Source organism: Peromyscus eremicus, chromosome 18, assembly GCF_949786415.1.
Source record: "Peromyscus eremicus chromosome 18, PerEre_H2_v1, whole genome shotgun sequence".
Lineage (NCBI taxonomy): Eukaryota > Metazoa > Chordata > Mammalia > Rodentia > Cricetidae > Peromyscus > Peromyscus eremicus.
Genome location: NC_081434.1, coordinates 3,694,425 through 3,715,962, shown reverse-complemented (window position 1 = coordinate 3,715,962; position 21,538 = coordinate 3,694,425). Strand labels below are relative to the sequence as shown.

At 43.6% G+C, this 21,538-nt stretch overlaps 1 long non-coding RNA gene across 1 annotated transcript in view; it reads right to left on the bottom strand.

The window, feature by feature from the left end:
- LOC131895072 (uncharacterized) overlaps positions 1-11,281 on the bottom strand; it is a 45,134-nt gene extending 33,853 nt beyond the window's left edge. Inside the window, exons 1-3 of the long non-coding RNA XR_009375091.1 lie at positions 10,908-11,281; positions 2,133-2,276; positions 533-693 (exon numbers count right to left, since the gene is read on the bottom strand). This is a non-coding gene — a long non-coding RNA (uncharacterized LOC131895072). The remainder of the gene's footprint in view (positions 1-532; positions 694-2,132; positions 2,277-10,907) is intronic.
- Between the last annotated feature and the right edge of the window lie 10,257 nt (positions 11,282-21,538).

Sequence of the window (21,538 nt, the reverse complement as noted above, 5' to 3'; positions counted from 1 at the left end):
CTGTCTCAAAAAAAACAAAACAAAACAAAACAAAAAAAACCCCACCAAAACAAAACAACAACAACAAAAAATATGAAGGGATATTGGAAGTATTGTGGTGAAAACTGAGCATCCCTCAGCTCTCTTTGGTAGATGATGCACTGTAACCTCCACTGTCTTGTATTCCCTTGGAGACGGTTGAAGACCAGACAGTCCTTTGCAGGTATCAAATTGTTTCTTTCTAATATCAGAATGTAGCAGTAAAGAGGCATGATATTTTCCTCTGGGTTTTGGCTAACCTCTTTTATAAGGCATGCTTCTTTAGGGGAGATCAGGCATTCTGAATGCAAAGCAGTAAGTAATAAATTATGTGTCTCTTTTAGCAATGAATAAATGTTAAGCAAACAGATATGATACTTTTTCAATTGGCAACTCTCTCTCAAAAAAAAAAAAAATCCCAGCTCCCTCAAGTTGTGTTTATTTGACAAGGGGCCTGTAGTGTCTTTGTGTAAGCAGTTTCAGGGTTCGAGGTTAAAAATAAAATAGAGCTTACTTGCAAGTTCTCTCGTGTAGTGGGTAGCCATTCCAGCTTTGATCTGGAAGTTCCAACCTCCATTGAGACTTCAGCAACTGTCACGCCTACTAGGCAGGGCCAAGGGAGGCGCCTGGGGACCCGAGATCTGGATCCGTGGACACTCTCTCCGTTCCAGGACCCTGGATGGTGGAGGTAGACAAAGTAGAGCTCCAGAGAACACCGCTGGACTGTGATACACCCTCCCCAGACCCCGCGACCTACCTATCCCTTAATTTGTAAGTTACGCCATTAAATAAATCTCCTTTTAACTATGTGGAGTGGCCTTAATAATTTCACCAATACTCTCGTCCCTTCACGGATGGAGCTGTGACTCAACTCATCCATCCCAGAAGTCTAGAGAGCACTCGAAGGCCCTTTCACTTCTTGGTGAGCACGTGTACCAGAACGGCCTGCCGACCTCCTGCTGATAACACGGGATCTGTGAGCAATTTCTCTGACGCCTAATTTATCAGAATAGAAAATTTCATCATTAGGAGAGTGACTCTCTAAAGCTGTCTTTGCTCACCAGCAATTAGGCAACTTGAGATTTATGAATCAAAGCTAAGGAATTTGTGAAATATGAATCGATACCCTGACCTCTCCTTGTCCAGGAATACAGAAAACAAGCTTGATGGGTAAATTAGGAAGTGCTCACTGCTTTATGCCTTGATTTTTTTTTTAAATTGCCCCTAAAATAACATCTCTTAATTTAAGGCCTCAGTCATATAACTTGCCAGGATAGTTAACTAGCACACCTGAATGCCATTCTCAGAAATGAAAAGGAGGCTTGTCTGATACCATTCCTGAAATTGCATTTCATCCATTGTTTAAGATGACTCCAACTGGACCAGCTGATTTTTTCATATATTTCTTAAGTTTTTTTTAATCAATCAACAACTTAACTTTACCTTAAACTTCACATCTTAACTTCACATAGTTTATATGTGTGTTTATGGTGTATAAACTCATTTGCAAGAATTTTATTTTTTGTGGACACACCAGTGCAAGCATTTCTTTTCTGTTTCAGACTAGAATTTTGCATAATCATTCTGAAATTAAAACAGTAGGGGAACCGTAGCGAGTGCCTTCTTTTATACCCAAAAGTACTACATTTGACCTAACTTAAGAAAAACTTAGGGAACAGAACTCGAACTCAGGCCATTAAGCAAGAATTGCAGGCCCCTGCACAGGCCGTGTGGCAATGCTGATGACATGGTCAGAGGAGTGATTTCGGAATCTCTGGGATTTGAGTGAGATGCCAAGGAGACGGGCTGACTTCACAGCATAAGTGTCCCGGCACAACCCCACCAAGAGGCCACCCATTTTCCGTCTCAGACCTTAAGCAAAAGTTACCCTAAACCAAAGGAGGCAAAATCAAACTCCCCAAGAACCAGGACCAGAAGTAGAATTCATACATACAAATGATAAGAGAGTGGAATTCTTATTCCCGGATATAAAGAGAGAAGAGTAAGCCAGCCAGCAAATATTCAAGCTATGCAGCAAGCACATCCCTGGATAATAAAATTCCAGCAAAAACAATATCGCACCCACTATGGGAAGGAAATGAAACTCGCGGTACCATGAAAGGACTCAATGCTGGATGTTGGAAATCTTCAGGGATTGCTCAAATAGGTCACGGTAACTAATAAGCATGGAGATTTGCCTGTGGCCCAGAGGCTGTGACATTTTTTACCTTTACATCCTTCATCATACTTACAGATATCTATAGGAGACAATCAATAGAGGTATGATTATTTTCAGGAAGATGACCTACCATTCTTATAAATTATATTTTTCCAAGTGAATGCTATCATTTTAATCATTCAGTTTCAATAAACATGTTTTTTTCTTATCAAGTTGGTGTGTATAACATAAAAACATAAGGCTGGAGGTAAAGCCCTGTCAGTAAGTCTTTGCTGCACCAGCATAAGAATCTAAGTTTGGATCCCTGGCACCCCCATGCAACGCTGGGCATAGAGGCATGTTTGCCTGGAATCCCAGCACTGGGGAGGTAAAGCATCCCACTTAGATTTCTATTGCTGTGACAAAGAACACAACCAAAAGCAGCTTAGGGAATAAAAATGAGTTTATTTGGCTCATACGTCCCAGTCACAGTCCGTCGCTGAGGGAAGTCAAGGCAGGAACTCGAACAGGGCAGGAACCTGGAGGCAGGAGCTGATGCAGAGGCCATGGAGGGGTGCTGCTCACTGGCTTGCTCCCCATGGCTTGCTCAGCCTGCTTTTTTAATATACTCTAAGGCCACCTACCCACTGCGAGGGCGGCTCTGCACACAATGGGCTGGGCTCTTCCAAATCGATCATTAATCAAGAAAATGACTCAACCAAAAGCCCACAGGCCAACCATATGGAGGTATTTTCTCAATGAAGGTTTCCTCTTCCCAGATGACCCCAGTTGACAAAGTAAATAATAAAATGAAACAGAAACAGAGTCAGAAGGATTCCTAGTGCTCACTGGGAAGCCAGCCTACCCTAGTGGGTACATTCTAGTTTATTAAAAGACCCTTTCTCAAAACCTAAGGTAGATAGTCATAGAGAAAAAACACCTGGCATCGACCTCTGGCTTCCATATGCATATACACACAAACATATTCATGTTGTATACGTGAGTGAATGAATGAATGAGAAACAATAAAAGCCAATTTAAGCATGAGAAAACATACCTACAATCCCAGCTCTTCTAGCAGGAAAATCATGACTTAAAGCTAGCCCAGGAAGACATTGTCCCAAGAAACAGCAATAAACAAACAAGCAAAACTTTTCAAAATTTCAGATACAATCTGCCAGGTGTGGAAGGTAACCAGGCCCCTGCCAAAGTTACCTCAACACTTTAATAGGGTGGGCTGCCCTCAACCCTGTCACTGGCTGCTACCTAGTAAGCTTCTCATGGATGCAACACGCCCTATTCTGTTTGATGAGGGTTATTTATGTGTATATGTGTGTCTGTGTGTGCATGGCACATGTGTATAAGTGCCTGAGAGGTCTGGGAGAAGACAGTGGGTCCTCTGAAGCTGGAGTTACAGGCCACTGTGAGCTAGCCAGCATGAATGCTGTCTGGACTCGGGTCCTCTGCAAGAGAAGCATGTGTTCTTACCTGCTGGGCGGTCTCTCCAGTCCTGGTGATTTTTAATTGTGTTCATGTGTTGCTCTCTGGGAATCATCAGTAATATTCTTACTGTACTTTGATATTCTAGCAACTCATTATCAAGAAAAGAAAGTGGCTTCCTCTATACCGAACAGGGCCAACTCTTTTTAGGTATACGTTTTTCAGTTCACAGAGCACAATAAAGTGAAAGAAGTTGGTTCCTCGTGTGTGTGAAAGTATATTACACACACAAACACACTCTACCTTATAAGGAGAAACACCACTCTACATGTCTGTCGATCACAAGAAAGACACATTTTACTCAGAAATATGGAGCAGCTGTGTTAGTTGCAACATTTAACACGATGTGGAATCAATTGATGAGCTGATGGTCCCCAAGGGTTATGAGGGACCGTACAGCACATGCATAATTCATGAAGAGAAAATTGTAGGTATCTGAGAGTGAATAACCTCAGGACCCAGATAGTCTACTCAGAAACTTCAGTCTCTACCACTGGAGAATTCCAAGTGCCCCTGGCAGCTCAGAAGGAGCCAGAACATTCCACAACTGACCACTCCTGCTTTGAATTTCCCAAAGAGGCTCTGAATGGAAATAAACGTAGGTTGTGCTATCAGAATCTCTTCTCAGAAGAGTCTCCCTTTTTCTCTTGGATGAATGCCAGGAGTCTTATTGGAGGAATGATTCACTATGTGGATTTTTTTCATAACTACCATCTTAATGCTGCTGCTACCTGCTTTGGCTTTGAGCCTGACACAAAAAGTTATGAGAAGTCTTCTTCAGAAGTTAAAAGTTTGTCATACAAATGAAATATGGAGGGATGTGCCTAAATTCATTATTAATAAAAAGTGCTAGCCCTTTGGAAACACAGTTTTACATGACTTTCATGAATCCATTCATCAAGAATGTTAAAGAAAAGTGCACCACAAGATGGTCTGGTTTCAAATTTCAAAGACCCACAATACATATTTTTAGAGCAGTGAGACCATGTATAACTTTTCAAACTTAGAAACCAAACAGAGGGATTTCTGGGATTTCTCTACAGGAGGGCCCCTGGCAGCAATCTGGTGGGCTGAGACACTAGACACTTTTTAGTGATGCACTCCATAGTGGGCACAGTGTTCTGTCCTCCAGTAGCAAGTTTAGAGGACAGAGATTGGGAAACACAAGGACTGATGACAGTTAAAAGTAATTCAAAACTCCCTCCCTGGGTACCTCCAAGAACCACTGAGCATCCTCCGCTACAAGCTGTGTGCAAATTTACCAGCCATCTCACTTTATATGTAAGCTTCAGGGATGTCTGGCCTTCACAATACTACATGGGGGCAAATGCCACATCCATGGAGAGGGGCAGAGTCAGAATGAGTCAAAACAAAGCCCAACATTGTATCACTTGATTTGAATCATGATTCCATTGATTGCTGGTTGCACGACGTTGTATGTTTTCTCAGCTCTAGTGATTGTGAGGCATGGTAGAATTACAACATACAGAATAAGCAGTGACCATCTTCATCACGGTTTTCTCATGAGTAGAAGAGAAATCTACAACATTATTCTCATTGAACTGTTGTGAGGATTAAATGGATGCTTGATAAATAAGCATAATATAAAAGTCAATGTTTCCATATGTAATGGAGGAGGTGTAAGCCTGGGAGCTCGTGTTCCCAACATGCAGTTTGGGATGGCACACAGGAAGGATTTTATTGTGATATAATAGTTCTTCAGGTCAATAATTTCAGAGTTCAAATAAACACCCACCAAGGAACCCCTGATTGGACAGAGGCTGAAGTCCCACGCCTAGTCTACAATGCTGAGAAGAAAAAATGGGGCAGAACTTCTCCACTCCCATAAAGCTAATGGAAGTCACTCTCCTACGATGAGGTATACAAGAACAATGGACTTGATTAGTTTCAGTTTATCTCTGCGTCCTGTGCACTCCCAAATGCACAAGCATGACATGGCCAGGCAATGTAACATGCATTGATAAAAAGTAGGTTCTTCCATTGAAAGGCACATCTTGGACAAAGAGACACAAAGAGAATATCACATCTGTGACTACAGCAAGAAGGAGAAACAGAGGAGAAGCAGGTGGGTATAAACCCAAGACCTGAAGTGATGGCCAGACATGTGAGTAGATGAGGTTCCCTTTGTGACCAGGTAACAAAGTAAAGTTCAAGCGCAGAGGGAAAGGGGCCTGGCAGAGGCAGAGGCCGAGTGATGTTGACTGCAGTTTGGGAGGACTTGTGGCTGAGTGGTCTGAGTTTCTAAGACATTTATTCAAATATGGATGATCCCTAGAAGAGTGTAGACCTGGAGAGAAAAGAGTGTTGTCTAGATAGATCAGAACAATCCACAGCCTTCACACAAAAGCAGCTGTGTGTTCGTACCGTGGCGCATACATGCCCAAACATCTCGCTAACAAGCAAAACAACTCTTGTGGGTTAATGACTAGAAATAGCTTTTAATCTTTCCTATTGCACCTGGAAACAATTTTCAGAATGTCTATATTCTCAAACATCATGCTTTTATTTACTCTAAATTATACCTTTGGGTTTTTACTTTTTCTTTTAGGAAACATGTGAGCTTAATTTTTCCTTTGTTTTGATTTTTGCCTCAGATTGTTTTATATTTATCGAAACTGGTAAAAGAGTGGAGAATTGTTACTTTGATAGTTCTGGCAATTTTCCACAACCAAACCTTCTGAGCTATGATGGGATTGTAATACACAGGGAGAACTGTAGTTTAATCCACACGATCAGTGTGTGCTATCCCCTGAGATCTATTCTTATCAATTGAGCAATGTTGCCCATTATTTATTAAACACTGACTACACAGAGCTATAAAACCAAATCAAAATGTCAAAGTTCTAGCTTTTGGTTTTCAAATCTACTCACAAAATAGTAAGCCATCCAACAAAGCGAAAAACATAATGCAACTACTCAGGCTCCTTCATGAGTTCTCAATCACAGAGATACACAAAATCACCATCTATCTGCTTTGGATAACGTATGTCCTGTTATTTACACAATCTCCTACACATAGCTCAGTTCCTTTCTTTCATTATCCCCCAAGGAAAGCCAAGAAGGCACATTCTAACAAGAAAAACGGGAGGCTGGAGAGATGACTCGGCAGTTAGGAGTGCTTGTAGCTCTTCCAGAGGACTGGAGTTGCTTTCCTAACACCCAACTTGGGCAGCTCACAACTGCATGTAACTCCAGCTCCAGGGGATCTGACACACTCTTCTGGCTTTTTCAGGCATTCACATACAGACACAGACACATACACAAGAATTGTAAAAGAAAAGAAAAATGGAAGTCTATAAGCCAGTTAATGTGGGCATGTGCCTATGCAGTCTGCTCATGTAAATGTCTGGAGCAGAGAGCATCCCCCTAGCAATCCATACCATTCCCACTAGCACAGATCCACACCCACCTGACCCTCACACTCGACTATAATATATGCAAATACTGACTGTGGCAGGGAGAGCCAGGTGTCCCTTACAATTCTTCTGAGGGAGCAAATCTCTGGAGTATTCCAATCTTGCCAATATGCAAACAGAAACAGAAATATAGGAACAACAGAGGAGACACAGGGCCAGTTTCCAGCAACAGAGCCTGGCTTGGCAAGAAATACTTGCTGGAATCAGAAAAGCAAGAGAGAACAGAGGTAGGAGAGTGAAGCCAAAGGCATCAGCAGAAACCTGAAAGGTTTTCCATACCTGAGCACTCTCGGATATATGGATCTCATTTTTATTAGCATATTAGTTGTACAAAGCGAGGGCCTTCGTTAAGACACTCCCATAGATGAATGCATTGAACTGTGAATCTTGTTTAATTTTCCCAATATTGCATGAGAAGTGAATAGGTTTGGTTTGGTTTGGTTTGGTTTTTGAGAAGTCTCCCCCATGATATCATGATATTGAAGCACAAAAGCTTCCCTGGCCTTTGCTTTCAACTAGACTGTGTCAAATTGTTGAAATTGCCAATCAATATCATCTTAGGAAAGCTTCACTTATTAAAAAGATGTTACTTTTCGAGCAATTTTTTTTGGCTCATCAGAAAACCATACAGAAAGAATAAAACCCCTACTCCCCCACACACTTTTTCCTGTTATGAAAATCTTGTGCGACTATGGAAATGAGTCCCGTGATTTGTTTTCGTTCCTTTATTTCACCCTCTCTCATCCTCCCCATCTGGGTACCTGCTGGTCTTTTCCTCCAGAGGATTATAGCTGTTCGTGGACACCATAAAAACCACACTGGGGCATTGTGTCCGTCCGAGTGGGCCTATCTGGAACAAGGCTGCCTGGTTTTCAATTCCAGTTCTGTTTGCAGCTGCCGTGAGGCCTGGGCCCAGCTGTCTGGTTCACACAACACTCAAGGAAGACGAAAACGCTACCCAGTTCATGGAATATCACCCAGTGCACAGTAAATGCAGTAGGCATCCATTCAATCAAATTTTGATCATCCTCGCTACTATTATTTTCTTATTCACTTCTCAGCCGTTCACCCCACCTCCCAGAACACCAAGCTCCAGTGACAGAGAAACAATAAAAGCTCACAGATAGCAATGGCTGAGAATTCAGGGCAGGCTGAAGCCGAATGTTGGGTCCAGCTTGGATGCGAGGGTGCTGAAAGGACCACGGGCCATGGCTACACCCAGCAGCAGCAGCTCACAGGCATACGGGGTGGGCAGAACCGTCACCGGCCCGGTCACACCTCACTCCATACTCCATTCCTTTGCCTCTCCTTCCTCGTAACTGGGATGTGGACACCTTCTGAAAGCAGAAGTGTTACACCGAAGTGAACTCGTCCAGGGTCCTGGTGTGAACAAGCAGAGCTGTCAGCGATGTCTGAAGCCTGACATCAGAAGATAGAGATACTGTTAGGGCAGCGGTTCAAACACCAGCAAGACTACTCCATCCCAGGAAAATTCTAACTGTCCTCTAGAGCAATATGAAGACGGAGACCTGCATCCTAAGCAGCTAGTACACATGTGCGCGCAAGGTTAGCAAGGAGAACATAGAGGGTCGAGGTAGATATGACGCAGTGTGAGCCATCTGTTGATGGTTCGTAAAGTTTGATAATAGATGCGTTGGGATTTCTCTACTGTCTGCCCCCTCCTTTATCCTTGAACATGTTCATTTCAAAAGAAAGCCAAATATTCCTGTCTGGTGGGTTGTTAAGAAGCGAGAGGGTGAGGTTCTCCTTATGTGTTGCCGTACCTGAACCCTTGCTCACCAGGACAGTTCCCTACAGAGTAGACAGGTGGTGACTGAACACGTATCAGTCAGGTACTTGAGGTCAGAAACGGTCAATACATAGACTGGAGGAGAGAAACGCATCAGCACGTGTGCCTGCACACAGATAGACACACACACACACACAGACACACACACACACACACACACACACACACACACACACACACACGTGTGCACAGACACTCTGGAGCTGGAGACAAATGGACAGCAGAAGACCTGCCCTCCATGAAGCTCCTGCCGATGCACAGACATCTCTCTGTCCCTGCTCCTCAAGCAGGGGGGAGGGGGGTACAGACACAGGAACCGACTCCAGGAGGGAAATTCACTACTTAGGCTCCTGCTTACAAGGCCGAGAGAAGACTGGGATTCGGAACTGGCTCAGCTCCCAGTCCTCTATTTTGTTCATTAGACTCTCCTTCCTCTATTGAACACTGGCCGAGCCCCCTTATTGATTACCTCCTGCATCCCTTCAGGCCTCGTGTGGAGATGAGATGCATGACTCAGAGGCAGGAGAAGAGGCTGGTCAGTGAGTCTTCTGTATCGATTCAAATTTGAAAACTGTGAGGGAAAATGGATCTACCTCAGGGCATATGTGAAAGAAACTCACTGAACATTTGTGGGTGTTTTTAAACACGTGGGGAATTTAAATATGAGAACCTGTTTGCACTAACCCGAGTGTATTACAGGTGTGCGGTTTGCTGGTTTGTTCTCACATGCTCTGGGACCAGGGTTGATTCTGATGTCTAACTCACTATCCCTGAGCTCCTTTATACTGAATATGCTAATAAGGCGTCTTCCTCCATAAAAGTTAGCCAAAAAATGAAAAATAAAAACCTCGAGGCAATCGTTCAGCAATAAGAGCATTGGTTTCTAGCTAAAATTACAAAGAGGAGGCTTCAGATGTTGACCATATGAAGAGAAGAAGAGAGGCTGGAGGTTTTGTGCATGCATGTTCATACATGTGTGTGTGTGCACCTGCACAAGTGGAGGCCAGGGACATCTCGGGCATTGATCCTCAGGTGCTGCCCTTTCTGCTTGAGACAGGATCTATCCCTGGCCTAGAACTCACCAAGCTGGCTAACCTGACGACCCAGAAAGCCCCAGGGACCGGCCTGTCTCTGCCTCTCTGATGCTGGAATAGAAAGCACACGGCACCAAGCCTGGGCTTTTTTTTTTTTTTTTTTTTTTTTTTTTTTTTTTTTTTTTTTTTAATGCGTTCTACGGATTACTGTGCTTGCCAGGGAAGCGTTTTCCAGTCTGAGTTATCCCGCAGACTCCAAGGGGTTGCTTTAATCTTACAAATGGTTTCTAATAGCTCTGAGTGAGGACTTCATAAAGAATAAGACAGCATGTGCCCGACTTAGTGAAACCCCAATACCTTGCTGACTCAAGGGAGAAAGTTTATTTGGGTTCACACTCCGGGGACACACCGCAATGCTGGGGAGATCATGGCTTCGGGAGCCTGAAGCAGCTGGTCACATTGTGTCAACAGTCAGGAAACAGAGAGATGAGTATTGGTTTTCAGCTGGAGTTCCCCTTTTTGTGCAATCCAGGACCCCAGGCCGTGGGAGCCGACCACCAACAATTAAAGAGGGTCTTCCCCTTCAATTAACATAATCTGGAAAATCCCCTCGCTGGCATACCCAGAGTCTAATCTAGATAATTAACCACAAGTATGCCCTTGGGTTTATCTCCTGTCGAGCTGATCATCAATATTGACAGCCGCAGAACTTTATTATTTTAGAGTAAAAATTAAGCTAGTAAAGACACTTTTAACAAAGTATGTGTCCCGAAAAAGACAAACCATAGGGCAGCAAACAATGTTCTGTTTCGATCGCTGCTCACGACTTCGCTAGTATCTGACCACCGGCTCACTGGAAACAAAGGGAAACCCAAAGAGCTGTGAGGTTGTTTTCCCCAGGTCACTGAAAAACACCGCTTTGCCAGTGCTGACCGTCTGTCCCTAGGTACCTCAGAACGTGGTAGAACCAGGTTCCAAGCTGAAGCCACCAGCAGAGACTCCTCCTGACTGGCCTGTGGCACCGGAATTCCAAGCTCTTGCTGCAGCTGTCCTGCTTCCCTGGGCCCCACTCCTCTGCGGACTCCCTCCTCAGTCACTGGATCAAAGGCCCACTTTCAACTCCGAGTGATTTCACGTGGGGAACTGGTTATGCGTGGAGACGCTACACTCAGAGAAGGCCACTTTCTGATCTCACCCGTGACACCGTAGGCATCACCCACACCAACTGTGATCCAAATTTGGACTCACCACTTCGGGAAACCAATCTACATTTTCTTCTAGCTAACTGGAGTTATCAGCCAACAAGGAAAATAAAAACAAACCACTGTGGAAACTTCCACGGTGCTGTCTTTTTCTCATTATGTGTTCACAATAAAGATAAGGGGGAAAAAGGAGGAGGCCAAATGGAGAACAGTGTGGGGGGTGTTTAAATTCTTAGCCCCTGGACGAGACCACTCTTCTTTGCCAGGGAACCCTGGACCAGCAGCCCCAGTATTCTATGACTCACATCACTTCTTCAAAAAGTCATCTTGACTTCAGCGAGAAAGCTCTTTAATATGCAAGCCACAAGCAAACACATCTCCACTTGGCTCTACAGGAATTCACAGAGTTATTCAAAGTCATGGAGAAGCCTGGGGCCATGAGAAGAGATTCATGCTCAACTCTAGACATGGTGTTTGTTGTTTGACATAAAACCATTGAAAAAAAATTTTCTCCATCTCTTGTGTTATTGTCAAAAAATATCACTTTAATAAAGCTCAAACCCAGAGGCAAAAAAATGTAAAACCAAACATAAGAATTTCATTTCATAAAAATTAAAGATTTTGTTAGACAAAAGATGTCATAGGAAAAGTTAACAGAAACATTTATGACAGAGTTGGAAAAGACACTCGCAATGTCTGGAAATGACAAGAGACTCCCACAATTAACGGGGAACAGACAGAGACCCCGGCATGAACAGACAAGGAAATGGCTAATTTAAAAAAGGAGTCTCAATTAAAACACATGAGTTTAAAATACGTAAATTAGAGCAATAATGGGTTATCATTTTATACCAACAGCATGGGCAAAAAGAAAATACCAGATGCCATCTCTGTGGCCGGAACACGGGGACACAGGAACACAGGCACTCTTGTCTCTGCTGGTGGGACAGCACTGGGCAGCATTCTGGAGAACTGGGTAGAGTTGCTTAAGTTAAATATATGATTTTTTTGTACTTCTGACTTACAAAAGTAACTCCTAGGCATGTATGGTCTACTAAATCAATGGTTCTCAACCTTCCTAATGCTGCAACTCTTTAATACCTCATGCTGTGGTAAACCCCAACCATAAAATTATTTTTGTTTCTACTTCATAACTGTATAATTTTGCTCCTGTTATGAATTGTAATACAAATATCTGTGTTGTCCAGTGGTCTTAGGGGACCCCTGTGAAAGGGTCATTGGACGACCCCACACACACACAAAGGGGTTGCAACCCACAGGTTGAGAACCGCTGCACTAAATGATCATATTTTTCTCTAAGAGGACAAGCACCAAAACGTTCTCCGATCAGTTTGGGAACAGGATATCAAAAATAATCTCGGTGTTAGTGGCTGAGGAATAAACAGATCAATTGCCTTTCTCTGTGGTTAATGCATCCCAAGGTCCCCATGGATGCCTGAGAGCATGGTGCGTGGAGGCTCACCCTGATCGTCAGCTCTGGTTGTTCAGAATCAAACTGGAAGACACAGTTCTGGGCAGAGGATTAACCAATACCAAAGGACTCACTCTGAATGTGCATGGTATCGTTCCATGACCTGGGGTCCTAGACTAAATGAAAAGAAGAAGGTGAGTGGAGACCCAGCACTCTTCTCCCTATGCTTCTTGATTGAGGACAGAGTGTCACGCTCCTGCCTCCACATCTATAGCTGATCTCATCACTGTATCTTCCTCGACACGATGTACACTCAAATAATGAGTCAAACTAGGCTCCCTTCTTTAAGTTGCTTTTGACAGTCACAGTGTCACAGTTATGAGAAAAAATAATCAATAGACAGGGATAGCAGCAAGCCATTTATCCTTGTGCTTTGGGCTATTGAAATAAACAAACCAAAGGTCGCTCCAGAGCAAACACTGCAGAGCCATTATAATTGGTTAGGGAGATGGCTAATTAAGTAAGGGGTGGGTCTGTGCACAGCACAGACGCCCTGAACAAATGGATGCTTTGCATCCAAGCAAGGACAATACGGGACAGTGTAAGATTTCATCGTGCTGCAAGGCACAACTTAATCTGTTTTTTTTACTTATTAAGAAGATTTTCTACCTAATATTTTCAGATGTCTGTTGATTACAGTTACCTGAAGCCATTAAAAAGGCAAATCCACAGCTATAGGGAGATGAAATGTGTAGTCTGTGATGGACTAGGCAGCAATTAAAAATAATTGGATCGGATATTCACTCGGCTATACAGTGGATCCCTGTGATCAGTGTGAACGTTAAAATAAATAAGAGGGGGAAGATTTGCAGCACAGTGTAATCAACTTAAAAATAAAGACATGTAAAATTAATAACACACAGTTTACAAAACACAGAAGGAAAAGAATCATATCAAACGTAAGCATGATTCTCTATGGAACAGTGAGGAAAGGGTTAGGGATGCCAGGAGCATTTAAAATGTTCCTTATTCTGGCTGGGTGGTGGTGGTGGTGGTGGTGGTGGTGGTGGTGGCGGCGGCGGCGGCGGCGGCGGCGGCGGCGGCGGCGGCGGCAGCAGCAGCGGCACACATCTTTAATCCTGGCACTTGGGAGGCAGAGTCAGATGGATGCCTGTGAGTTCAAGTCCAGCCTGATCTACAGGACTAGTTCCAGAAAAGCCAGGGCTACACAGAGAAACCCTGTCTCGAAAAATAAATAAATAAAAGTCCCTTATTCTAACAGAAGAAGCCACACAGAGAACTTTGTAAGCTAGGAAAACTTCTTTACTTATTTGGAGTCTTTGTTTGGATTTTGGTTTGGTTTGGTACTTTGTTCGAGGCAGGGTCTCAGCATGTAGTCCTGGCTGGTCTGGAACTCACTGTGTAGACCAAGCTGGCCTTACACTCATAGAGATCCAAAGTGCCTCTGCCTCTGCCTCCAAGGTGCCAGGATTACAGGTGTGGAGCAAAGCATGAAATTGTAAACTAGGAATTTCCATAAGGGAGTGTTTTGAAAATCTGGTCAGAAAATCAAGAAGAGCAATTATGTTCCTTTAATTCCATCACTCAGATTGTTGACTGCAACAGGTCTGACAAGCTTTGACATCCTTGATGCTTGTGAAAACCAAAGTAAAAGGATCCGTTTCCTCTTAACCGTTCATTTACTCAACCACCTCCCAGTATCTGTGATGCGTGCAGCACTATTCAGGATGCTGTGTGGGAGACTCCCCGCTTTGTGGAGTTTGTACACACAGAGAAATCAAAGGTTGCCTGACCCCCTCGTCTACTGGGAAGATAACACCCTGGGCCCTGAAACCTGTGCTCAAAGTAGCCCTGCTCCTTACATCGAGGAACATCCTGTGGTGATGTATTGTGTGCCCTAATAAAATTTGCTGAAAGATCAGAGAGACAAAGGAACAAGCCACTGCCATGCCTTACCTCTAGGACTAAGGTCCTCAGCTGAAAAGAGCTTCTGTCGAAAAAGCTTCAGTTCCTGTCTCCTCGCGCCCTATATACCTTTCTCCCCTCAGCCATCACTTCCTTCCTAGTGCTGGGATTAAAGGTGTGAGATCTCAAGTGCTGGGATTAAAGGTGTGTGCCACCACTGCCCAGCCTCTATGTTTAATCTAGTGGCTTGTTCTATTCTCTGATCTTCAGGCAAATTTTATTAAGGTACACTGTGGTGGTATCGTGTTCCCCAAAATATTGTGTACCTTAATAAACTTATCTGGGGTCAGAGAACAGAAAAGCCACAAGACACTTAGGCTAGAAAATGTTAGCACACGCCTTTAATCCTAGCATTCCAGAGACAGAAATCCCTCTGGATCTCTGTGAGTTCAAGGCCACATTGGAAACAGCCAGGCATGGTGACTCACGCCTTTAATCTCAGAAAGCAGCCTTTAATCCCAGGGAGTGGTGGTAAAAAGCAGAAAGGTTTATAAGGCGTTGAGGACCAGAAACTAGAAGCATTTGGTTGGTCAGGCATTTGCCTGGTTAAGCATTTGGCTGGTTAAGCTTTTAGGTTTCGAGCACAGTTCAGCTGAGAGCCATTGGGATGAGGACACAGAAGCTTCCAGTCTGAGGAAACAAGACCAGCTGAGGATCCGGCGAGGTGAGAAAGCTGTGGCTTGTTCTGGCTCTGATCTTCCAGTATTCACCCCAATAACTGGCCTCGGGTTTGATTTTATTAATAAGACTCATGCTTCAGTACACAATACATCACCATAGCTTCCTTTCTCCTTGGTCCTTCTGGGATGAGCTCAGCATGGACGAGGACTCAAGGGGAGGTGGAAACCACCCCACTCTCCTTCCTTCTCCCAAACTCATTAAGTACAACACAGTTTGGAGAGGAGGGGTGTGTGTGTGTGTGTGTGTGTGTGTGTGTGTGTGTGTGTGTGTGGTTTTGTGTATATATATGTGGGGTGTGTGTGTGGTTGTGTGTGCGTATGTGTGTATATACATATGTGTGTGTGTGTGGTGTCTGTGCATGTGGTTTTGCATTTGTGTATGCTTACACATGTATGTGTATATGTGTGTATGTATATATGTGTGTGGGCTGTGTGTGTGTGTGTGGTGTGTGTGTACACATGGTTTTGTGTTTGTGTATGCTTACACATGTATGTGTATATGTGTGTATGTATATATGTGTGTGGGCTGTGTGTGTGGGTGTGTGTGTGTGTGTGTGTGTGTGTAACTGGAGAAAGTGCCTCTTTCTCCCTTCTCTGGCATCCAGGGAGCCCCTAGTCATGGGAACCGTGGAATGAAAGGGAGCAACAGCAAGAGAGTAACACCCCTCTAAGACCGCCAAGTCTATGGACCAGCTTCCGCTACTCCACAGTGTGCTAAAGTTCTAACTCGGGAAGGAAATGTGATTTATGTGTAAATCTAGGGGAGCTTTGCTCAGTCGGTCTATTTCATGGAGCTCATTGCCTGTTGTTCAGGTCTATGTAGGACTCCCTTTCTCATCAAGAAACAGAAATTGAATGCAGTAATTAGAATTGAGAGCTAAGCTAAGAAATGTAGATGAATGCTCAAAGTAAAATATTTTTGTGCTGGTCAGTGGTACATGAATTATTCAAGAAGCAAAAATGAGTATCATGTAAGCTAGCCAAAAAACTATATATAAGATTAATTTCAGGAATGGATACTTTAAGCCAAATTCAAAACTTTTTCTAACTTCCTTAATAGAAAATTAGTTCTCTATAAGAATCCTATTCTTTATAAATTATGTTTTGTGTGTGTCCCAAGATTTCCAATTATATGTATTTTATGGTCTTAGGTAGGAAATTAAAGGATTTAGGTGTAGATGCCATTCCCTTGTCTTTTTCTAGTTTCAAGTTATGACTTTGGAAGAAAATGATACCAACTGAAAATGAGACTCTGACCTTGAAAGGGGGTCAAAGATGAGAATTTGACCTTCTGTGCCTGACCGGGGAGATTGAAAGTCTCAAGATCAGAATCTCCAGCAACCTCCATTCTGAGAGGGCAGAAAAGAGAACAGAGTCACAGAAAGCGAGCCCAAGAGCTGTGCAAGGAGGGCTGGGAGAGTGTATCACGCTCAACGTCAGAGGCTCCAGAGAGGCAGCCAGGAAAAATGAGAAAGCCCTACTGAATTCAACAGCTTGGGCATCACTGCTTTAAGAGATCTACTTCTGCAAAGTGCAAGGACTAAAGGGACAGAGGTGACGGCAGAGGAAGAAGCTGGTCCTTTGTGACTCTCGATGTTGTCCCTTCTACCCTGGGAAGGAAAAGAAGACAGTGACAGTTATAACCCCCAGTTCCTGGGCACTTGCTCTGAACAGTAACTGCTTTTCATACTCATCACGTGGATATTAATTGAGCAAATATTGATGCAGACCCCTGCCATTCTTCTCTGGAAGAGCCCTAATTATTCCAAGAGTCACCCTTGCCTCTACCCCACCTCCACCACCACATGTTATCAGTGCTTAAATCCAAGCTAGAGCAAATCAACCCCCCATGACTTCCATTTTATTTGCATAACATCCAAATTTCTCCCAAGGCCCACGTGCTCTGCCCTCCTCTCTTCTCCAGCTCCAGCTCTAACCAGTCTCTTGCTTCTGAAGTTCTAGTTTCATTTGTACTAAAATCCTGGCTCTGCTTGTGATTGTGTAAGCTTGGTAATCTACTTCACCCTTTTAGACCTCAGCTTCCTCATCCCCAAAATAAATCAAACAATAAAACTACTACAGAGAAAAACTAGGAAGCATCTTTTACGTTATTGATAATAGTAAGCGAGGATGTGAATAAAGAGCTTTGCATATAGTCTTTGTTGTAAAAGATTACCTTGGGGTTGGGGCAGGGACAGGTAGATCTATATGACTTTGAGACCAGCCAGGTGTACATAGTGTGACTTTGTCTCAAAACAAAAACAAACAAACAAAGAAGAAAGTTTGCCTATCACAGGACCCGGGGGGACTATAACACAGTTACCACACAAGCATGAGGACCAGAGTTCACGTAGGCAGAAGTTTCTTTCCCGCAAACCACTTCCAAGTAACCACACTGAGGCTTAATATTAATTATAAATGCTCAGCTGATAGCTCAGGCTTGATACTAACTATTACATTTTAAATCAACCCATATTTCCTATCTACCCTCTGCTCATGGTTTGTTACCTCATTTTCTACACACCCTGCTTCCTTTGCATCTGCTGGCATCTCCCCTGACTCTGCCCTTCTTCATCCCAGCATCCTTAGTCTGGTTGTCCCAACTTTACTTCCTGCCTTGCTACCAGCCAATCAGCTTTTTATTAAACCAATTCAAGTGATAGATCTTTACAGTGTACAAAAGGATTATTCCACAGTAGTTCAATACCCAGCAACCACAAAAAAATGCAAAGTGGGCCCAGCAGCCTGCCCATAAATCTCAGCATCCAGAAGGCAGAGACAGGGAATGCCTGGAGAAAGATGGTTAGCTAGACTATTTGAATTGGTGGACTCTGGGTTCAAGTGAGAGACTCTACATTGATATATAAGGTAGAGAGAGGTAGAGAAAGACACCCAAAACCTACCTCTAGCCTACATGCACGCACACACACATACACACACACACACACACACACACACACACACACACACACACTTAAAAAATTATTATTACAGTGCCTACCATAAGTACTGCACACAATTCTAGGCTGTTTGCTAGTTGCTAGTGAAAATCATTTTGCCACCATAAAGCTATAATTTGTCATTTTAAAGGGACATTCAGTCTATTTTCTGTTATGATTATGAACACTTAAGACTGGGAATATTATAAAGAAAGAGAGTTTACTCATCTCACAGTTTTCATGGCCAAAAGTGCAAGATGAGGAGCTCCCTGTTTAGTATCCTGTGTGGACTTCTGGTCACAGATACATGATCAGACAGAAAACAGAGAGGCAACAATATCTATACTTCTTTCTGTAGTGACATTCCTAAGCATGGACTAGTGAGGATTCCATGAGAACTACATTAATCCCTTCTGAGGGTGCTGCCTCCATGGCCTGATCACCTTCTACCAGGCACCACTATTAAAAACATAAATTCATCAGGCGGTGGTGGCACACACCTTTAATCCCAGCACTTAGGAGGCAGAGCTAGGTGGATCTTTGTGAGTTCGAGGCCAGCCTGGTCTGCAGAGTGAGATCCAAGAAAGGTGCAAAGCTACACAGAGAAACCCTGTCTCGAAAAATCAAAATAAATAAATAATAAAAATAAAAACATAAGTTCTACCATTTTAATATCACTACACTGAGGAAAGTTCCTAACAACTCAACCTTTGAGGAATACATGCAAGTCATATCCAAACCATAGCAGGAAGGTGGTGGTTTTTAATATTATATAAGGAGAAAAGCAAATTTACAATCAGTTTCCTGATATAAGAAGGTATTACAATATTCACATATATTAATAATAAATAAAAACTCTAAATTCAATGTTTTCATTTATTTGATTAGGTTTTTTTCTTATTGTTTGGGAGTTTTAGTTTCTTTTTTGGGACAGGGTCTCACTACATAGCCAAGACTGATCTTGAACTTGCTATGTCATCTAGGCTAGTCTCTCCCTCCTTCAGTAAATCCTACCGGCTTGCACAACCACGACCAGCTGAGTGTAGCTTGGGCCTGAGCTGGGGCCCATAAGGCCACAGGCAAGCACCTTTTTCATGAATTCGTACCACAAATGTTGGGTGCCAGATGTAACAGGAATCTTAAAAGTTCTTATTAATAAAATCACACCTGAGCCAGGTATTGGGGTGAACTGGAAGATCAGAGAGACAGAACAGGCCACAGCTACCTCACCTCGCCGGATCCTCAGCTGGTCCTGTTTCCTCAGACTGGAGGCCTCTGAGTCCTCATCCAGAATGAATCTCAGCTGAACTGCTGCTCCAAAGCCTGAAAGCTTAACCAGGCCAAATGCTTCTAGTTTCTGGTCCTCACACCTTATAAACCTTTCTGCTTTCTACCACCACTCCCTGGGATTAAAGGCTCGCTTTCTGGGATTAAAGGCGTGAGTCACCATGCTTGGCTGTATCCTTGAACACATAGATTTCTGCCTCTGGAATGCTAGGATTAAAGGTGTGTGCTACCACTGCCTATCCTCTATGTTTAATATTGTGGCTGCTCTGTCTTTGACCCCAGATAAGTTTATTAGGGTGCACAATATTTTGGGGAACACAATACCACCTCAACACTCCTCCTGCTTCAGCCTCCCAAATACTAGAATTGTGGTCATTCACCACCATGCTTACTTACTTTTTGAAGGTTAGAAAATTGATTGGGAACATTACTTGATAAACAAGACTCAGTCATTCCAGAGACTAGTATGTGATGGCGCACTAGAGGTGGACAGGAAAAGGAGTCCACTTAAGGAGATAATAAAAGAGAACACAGCTACAGTAGTATGAAAGGTCAAAGGAACGGGATGAGCCTGAGAATTTCTCCAGTGAGTGAGATGAGTGGGTTCTTGGCAGAGGGGCACATGACAGAATCCCAGTGACCCAGTATGCATGTATGCATGGTACATGTAAAAACAAAATCTTCCCTGACTAGTGTTAGGGTCTGAGAGAAGTCCCAGAAAAGACCACCTATGGCGATCAGCAAGAGTATTTAATAAAAAATTCCAGTATGTTGGTGTCAAGCCATGTGAAGTGGCAAATGGTGACCCCAAGAGAAGCTCGAAGGCTCTTTTTAAGCAGGATTGGGAGAATTCCAGCTGTGGTTAAGTGTACTTTGAAGTGATTGGGTATAGACCCTTACTGGTACAGGAATCATTTTGTGATTGGCTCATGACATCTGGTCAGCAACTGTGGTTGCAGTGTCAGGAGTCTGTCTGCTGTGTCAGGGGTCTGTCTGCTATGTCAGGGGTCTGTCTGCAGTGTCAATGGTCTGTCTGCTGTGTAAGGGGTCTTTCTGCTGTGGCAGGGGTCTGTTTGCTGTGGCAGGGGTCTGTTTGTCTGAAAATAGTATGAACAGTTCCTGGTTGTGGCCAGGTAGAACCCTGATCGGTTACCAGACTGGGCATACTTCCTGAGGGTCTGATTGAAGCCAGACATGAGTCAACATAGGATGGTGGGGTAACATGGGGCAGAAGTCTTAGCAAGCTGGCCTCTGCGGGGGGCGGGGTAGAACCTGGCCCTGTTAGGTTCAGTCCTGTTATAAGAAGGGACAGCTGCTTCAACTAGCATGAGCCTCAACCACCTGACACTCACGATCAGCCATCACCACAGTCGCCCAGGGCTGTTCTGTGGATGCCAGCCTGAGAGCAAGAAAATCTGCTGTTGTTTTTCAACACTAAGTGTGGGTCATTCATTATGAGAAACTCGGGGCAGAAAAACATCCACATGACAGTGCCACTCAATGAAACAGAAACGCCCTGAGCATGACCTAAAAAAAAAAAAAAAAAAAAAAAAACCCAGGCAGACTAAAAGTGGAGAAGAACATAGTCTGAGCTGTGTTTATAACTTTTTTTTTTTACATCAACACAGGATAAGAAACAGTAAATATGAGTTTCCACACTAAGCACAATGTGGATCAATAAGGAGGCCAATTGCACACCAAACAAAGGTCGGGGGACAGGAGAGGAAGAAGGCTCCCAGGGACAAGAACGGCTGAACCAAAAGAAGAGCAGCAGTGAGGGGAAGGGACCCCAGGCCTCGAAAGACTTCACAGCCTGTAGGAATCTCAATATCAGTACCCTGCCTTGGGAAGGTTGACTTTCTAGATGATATCCATACTGATCAACTGATGGAATCCCATCAAAATGGTCTGGTCTTGACATGTTCACGCGCCCTTAAGTCCAGCCCTTCCCTCCCTCCTGGTGTAAATCAAAATCAAATTTTCTTTTATTAAAGGCAGAATCCTACAATTACAGCTGCAGACATTTCGAGGCTGTCAGAATTATGCTGGCATAAG